The sequence below is a fragment of the Erpetoichthys calabaricus genome, chromosome 5 (genome assembly GCF_900747795.2).
Source record: "Erpetoichthys calabaricus chromosome 5, fErpCal1.3, whole genome shotgun sequence".
Classification (NCBI taxonomy): domain Eukaryota; kingdom Metazoa; phylum Chordata; class Cladistia; order Polypteriformes; family Polypteridae; genus Erpetoichthys; species Erpetoichthys calabaricus.
The window spans coordinates 231,839,099-231,845,291 of NC_041398.2; the positions used below are offsets into that span (position 1 = coordinate 231,839,099).

The 6,193-nt window shown below is 36.9% G+C and overlaps 1 long non-coding RNA gene across 1 annotated transcript; it reads left to right on the forward strand.

Moving 5' to 3' along the window:
- Positions 1-265: 265 nt before the first annotated feature.
- Positions 266-5,700, forward strand: LOC114642399 (uncharacterized). The gene is made up of 3 exons (XR_003714519.2): positions 266-474; positions 4,078-4,175; positions 4,554-5,700. It is a non-coding gene; the product is annotated as an uncharacterized LOC114642399 (long non-coding RNA).
- The last annotated feature ends 493 nt before the right edge of the window (positions 5,701-6,193 follow it).

The window sequence follows — 6,193 nt, forward strand, 5'->3', positions numbered from 1 at the left end:
TCATCATACACATTTCACTGTATGTTGACCCTGTGTTAACCAATATATGACAAACCTAAACCTCCTCATACTAATTTTAAGCTGATTGCAAACATCTCATCATTTGTGCACATCTTTAATAAAGTCAATTTGTTTAGGAAAACCCCTGTTCTATGTTCTTGTATTAGTTAAGTCCATTAGATCTGTTCCAAGGTCTCATGAAATAGTTTCTGTATGGATAAGGTCTGTCAAACATTTAGTGCTCTTTTCTCAGAATTTGGCTTCTGAACCGTTTCAAGTTGTTTTACATAGGAACTTTGTTTTTGTTGTACCTGAACCGTTTTAATTGTAGGACGTGTTACATTAAATGTTGTCCCCCTTTATAAAGATACGTTTTGAGCCAACAGTGCAGTCTTTTACAGATAGAAAGAGATTTGTTTTTCTCTATACTCAGACGTTTTGCCACATTGGGATTCTTCAATGACTTTTTTCAAAGTAAGTAGCGTGAAAAGAAATGCATCCTGCAAGTAGTTTAACTTTTGTTTTGTTCTGCAATAAGTTTTAAAATAGAAAAAATCTGGCACTTTTACCAAGTTGCTTTATTTAGCAGGAGGCCTTCATAGGTTAAGTACATTCAGATTTCAAGTAATTAGTTACTTGTGAGCTTCTCCTTCGCACTCATTTATGAGACGAGTGATCGCACTTCTCAACCCTGCTTTAAATTCCAATCGTTTTACTTTCCTATCCCGTTTTTCCCCCCTCTTATTTCTCGATCTTGTAACTTTAATTTCTGTTGATTCGGTTTAGATTTTCTTTTTTAATTGTCTTGCGCTCCGCTTTGGCGACTGTTTTCTGTTACTTCTGCAATCAGAATGGCGTCTTTATGGCTCCGATTTAAACCTTCTGGGCGGGGTGGGAGGGCTTACTCCGGGACCAATCAGATTTTTCTCTTTCTTTCTTTATTCATGTAAACGTTGTTTTTAGGTATTAATTTCTTTAATATTTTTTTTCTAGAAAGCATTTTTTATGCAAAATCTTTCTATGTAACTTTTATTGTTGTAACTTGTATTATTTTAATATATCGAATTGTTTGACAGTGGTCATAGCTCGTCGTTGATTTCTTTATAGCTTGGTAATTTATTACTACGTTTATAATTTTAATTTTTTATTTAATTTACTTGTTTCTTCAGAATGTTTGTATTATTCTGTATTTTGCATTATATTCTTGGTAAAAAAAAATACATCCTAGCTGCTCTTTTTTTTTCTTCTGGAAAATATTTATTTTGTTGTATCATTATTGTTATTTATTTTACTAATTCCATTATTTTATGTAGTTATTTTCTCAATCTTGTTTAATATGCTTGTATTTTGATTATTTCTGTTGTTTGTTCCTTTGTTCGTACAAGTTTGGAGCTGTATTTAAGTATTTCTCTTTTTTCTTGTTAAGATTCCCTGTTTGTGTTGAATAATTTTGGCTTTAGGGTTAAAAAAAAAAAAAAAAAAACTTTTATTATTTGCCTTGTAAATCTCTTGAAAAATGTACATTTATTATAAATTTTGTGTTTGGCTCTTGTTCAGAAAGCGGACGCCATTTGGTTATTTGACAATAATTAAGATCAGGTATATAAGTAGGTTTCACATTTCTGTTATCATTTTAGCCCTAAAATACAGTGATCCCTCGCTATATCGCGCTTTGCCTTTCGCGGCTTCACTCTATCGTGGATTTTATATGTAAGCATATTTAAATATATATCGCGGATTTTTTGCTGGTTCGCGGATTTCCGCGGACAATGGGTCTTTTAATTTCTGGTACATGCTTCCTCAGTTGGTTTGCCCAGTTGATTTCATACAAGGGACGCTATTGGCAGATGGCTGAGAAGCTACCCAACTTACTTTTCTCTCTCTCTCTTGCGCTGACTTTCTCTGATCCTGACGTAGGGGGATTGAGCAGGGGGGCTGTTCGCACACCTAGACGATACGGACGCTCGTCTAAAAGTGCTGAAAGATTATCTTCACGTTGCTACCTTCTGTGTGCAGCTTTTAAGTATGCTGCACGGTGCTTCACATACTTAAAAGCTCAAAGGGCACGTATTGGTTTTTGCCTTTGTTTCTCTCTCTCTCTCTCTCTCTCCCTGCTCCTGACAGAGGGGGTGTGAGCTGCCGCCTTCAACAGCTTTGTGCTCCGTTGCTTCGCATATTTAAAAGCCAAACAGCCCTATTGATTTGTTTGCTTTCCTCTCTGTTTCCTTTGAAAAGGAAGATATGTTTGCATTCTTTTAATTGTGAGACAGAACTGTCATCTCTGTCTTGTCATGGAGCACAGTTTAAACTTTTGAAAAAGAGACAAATGTTTGTTTGCAGTGTTTGAATAACATTCCTGTCTCTCTACAACCTCCTGTGTTTCTGTGCAAATCTGTGACCCAAGCATGACAATTTAAAAATAACCATATAAACATATGGTTTCTCGCGGATTTTCACCTTTCGCGGGGGCGGTCTGGAACGCAACCCCCGCGATGGAGGAGGGATTACTGTATAGAGGGCGAGGATAGGGAAGAAAGGCCCTCTGACGAATAGGCTATATACTGTAAGAGCATTCTGAATATCAATTAGGAGAACTTTAAATTAACCCAATGAAAGAAAAACCAACAGCAATATAATCACAATAATAAGTAAATATGAAAGTCAGAAAAGAGGCCAACAGAATAATGGAAAAACTAGAAAGGCAGACAATGGGCAGAATGAAATGTAAATTAATTTAAACATAAAACCTGCGGGTAGCACTGCTGCCTCGCAGTTGGGAGACCTGGGGACCCGGGTTCACTTCCTGGGCCCTCCCTGCGTGGAGTTTGCATGTTCTCCCCGTGTCTGCGTGGGTTTCCTCCGGGCACTCCAGTTTCCTCCCAGAGTCCAAAGACATGCTGGTTAGGTGGATTGGCGATTCTAAATTGGCCCTAGTGTATGCTTGGTGTGTGGGTGTGTGTCTTGCGGTGGGTTGGCACCCTGCCCGGGATTGGTTCCTGCCTTGTGCCCTGTGCACAACGCAACCCCCGCGATGGAGGAGGGATTACTGTAGTGACTTAACATCAGGGACCTGTTTTATTGACCTTAAGGTTAGTGTTTGGGTGAGGGGAAGGCCGTCTCAAGTGGCGTCCGCTTTCTGAACAAGACCCTTTGTGTTTTATGTTAGTCGTCTAATTCAAATGTATTTTATTTTTTCTGTTCCCAATTGTGTATTTTGTATGTATATGCCAAAAACGTTTTTAAATAAATATATAGTTCTTATTTAAATCCTAATTGTGTTTTTGTGTGTTCTTTTGTGCAATTATACATTGTTTGCTTTTCTTTATTCTCATACTTTTTTTTGACAAATCCCTAATTTATAAAACTCCTTTAAGTTTCCAATTTTTCTTTATCTCTGGGTACTGTATATCTTTTTTCTTTAATCCTCTTTGTTAGCAGTTATTAAATTAATAAGTTTGTATATTCCCATAATGTTTGTCCTTTATTAACCGTGTGCTTTTTCAATACCTTTATTAGGCTCAATTTATTTTTTTGAAAATGTTCTTTTTTTCTTCTTAATTTTCTTTTAAATGTTTTCCAATTATACAGTAATATTCATTGAGTTTATTTTTATTGATTTATTTGTTGGTTGATCGATTGATTGATATTCTGTATTATCTGTCCTGTGAGTCTGTATTCTTGTTTTCTATGTTTCTTCTGTGGTATGCATATGAATTTCCCCATGGAATTAATAAAGTTTATCTAATCTAAATATCACAACATTATATCATATTTACTTGATTTATGCTCTAAATTTTCATTTTTTCAAAAAGTGCACTTCTCTTTAAGACATTATGTACAGTATTTAGCACTAATAATTCTTCCATATCTTGTTGAACTTCTTTAACTTCACCCTTATTTGTATTTGGTACCCCTGGGGCTTCCCTGTAGTAATCATCTTTGATTCACTTATTTTACTTTTATGCTTAATGTCAATGGGCTCTCTATTAATATGTCAGAATTCTCTTCAAGATTTCTTGCTGTACTTATAATAGTTTTTCAATTGTCTCTATACAGTATGTCTTTCTTGTTTTATAGATGGAGTCCTTTCCCCTTATCCCTGAGTGTTGTTTTGGAAGGGCTATCTGTCCTTACACAAGTATCAGGACTGTTCTTAAGGTCACTGTTTTATTGAGGTAAGTTTATATTATAGGTAGGTTTATTCCTAACGAGACAAAATTTGAACTCTTTGGAAAGAACTCCAAATATTATGTCTGGTGTATATATTTTATATATATATATATATATATATATATATATATATAGAGAGAGAGAGAGAGATAGATATAGATAGATAGATATATTCCCAGGCTAATACGGTGGCACACTTTAAAGAACTGCTACAAACCCATTATTTTAACATGGCTTTCTTATAGCTTCATTTTAGTGTAACCCTGAAATTCTGTAATATGCATTTAATTATTGTTTTTATCATGGCTCTGCAATCCATACTAATCCCTACTGTCTCTGCTGTTCTTTTTCCGGTTTTCTGCGCCACCACCACCTGATCAAAGCACCATTGATGGATTGAAGGCCAGATGTCCACAAGACCAGGCATGTCAAACAACAGAACAGAAATCTGTGCGGCCCACATGACAGATCCTAGTTAGCACTAAACTTGTACAAAATGATTACTATTATTTGTACTTGAATCATTCTGCATCTTCGGCGTTACTTATTGACTTTTCTTACTTCCGCCTTCTGACAGAAGCGCGTTTTTCCATGGCATTACAGTACCGTAAACGTCATCTGCTAGCATAGTTGCAGCTGCGGCGTCAGCTCCTTGATACCCTAGGCATGACACTGCCCCACCTCATGAGCCTTGGCCAAAGTTAATGAGCCGCGACGTCGCAACTGAAGTGCTAGGCTGCAGCAGCCTGGCAGGCTACACTACTGGCTGGGCTGCTGAGAGTGGCCACCGGGCAGAACTGACCATCACAAGTAGTAATAGCTCGCATATTTTCACGTTTTTTTGCTCTAGTTTTATGTAATTTTGTGCTAGTATTGTAACGAACAGTTAGTGCAGACTACAGCTGAAGATCTGAAGTGAACGCGAGAAGTTGGTGAGTTGTTTATTAACACATTTTTGTGATTTTGAGTTTGTAAAATTAGTGTAGGTCAGGGGGCTTTTTGCATATCGGCTTATTTTACAATATAAACTTTGAAGTAAACTTAGTAAAGTAATATTTTGATCTGCACAATGCCAAACATGCGTAAATTGATATCCCTATGTCTTTGTCATTTAATTTAAAACAAAATATTTGTATTGCAGTATGAAAGGTACAATGACCTCAACCAAGTTGGTGTGCCAGGCTTGTATGCTTACCTGCCACCCTCGTTTGTGCAGATCCGTAAGTTGGCATCAAGAGTACTGTCTATGTTCGGAAGCACTTACCTTTGTGAGCAATTGTTTTCGTTAATGAAAGCTACCAAAACCCCACATCACTTTCATCATAAAAGTTGTAGCTGCACAAGATTTCAAGCCTGATATTGATGAACTGGTTACTAACAAGAGATGCCAAGTGTCGGAACAAAAGAAATACTGTAGATCTCAGACTGTAAGACTCCTCTATAAGGACCTAGCTAAGAGGCTAACACGCTAATTGTATGCTGTTGTACGGAGATTGTATGGAAATAAATTGCTTTTCTTTAAACTTGAAACTTTGAGTGCTACATGTTTTTAAAGTTTTCAGTATTGGAAAGAAAGCTACAGTAACTTTGTATAATAGTATAACAGTATTTGTTACAGTGCGGCCCGCTGATGCACGTATGGCAGTCGAAGCGGCCCACCAATGGTAGTGAGTTTGACATGCCTGCACAAGACCATCATCATCTAATTTTTCCATGTGAATCCTGAAAACTATGAGGACTGATTGAGGTCATTGAATGTCTAATGGGGGCTGGGTGGTCTCGTGGCCTTGGAACCCCTACAGATTTTTTTTTTTTTTTCTCCAGCCCTCTGGAGTTTGTTTTCTGTTCTCCTGTCCATTGGACCTTACTTTATTCTTTGTTACTTAGTATTGCCTAATCTTATTTTTATGTTTTTTTTCTTTTTTCTTTCTTCATCTTGTAAAACATCCATCCATTATCCAACCCGCTATATCCTAACTACAGGGCCACGGGGGTCTGATGGAGCCAGTCCCAGCCACCATTT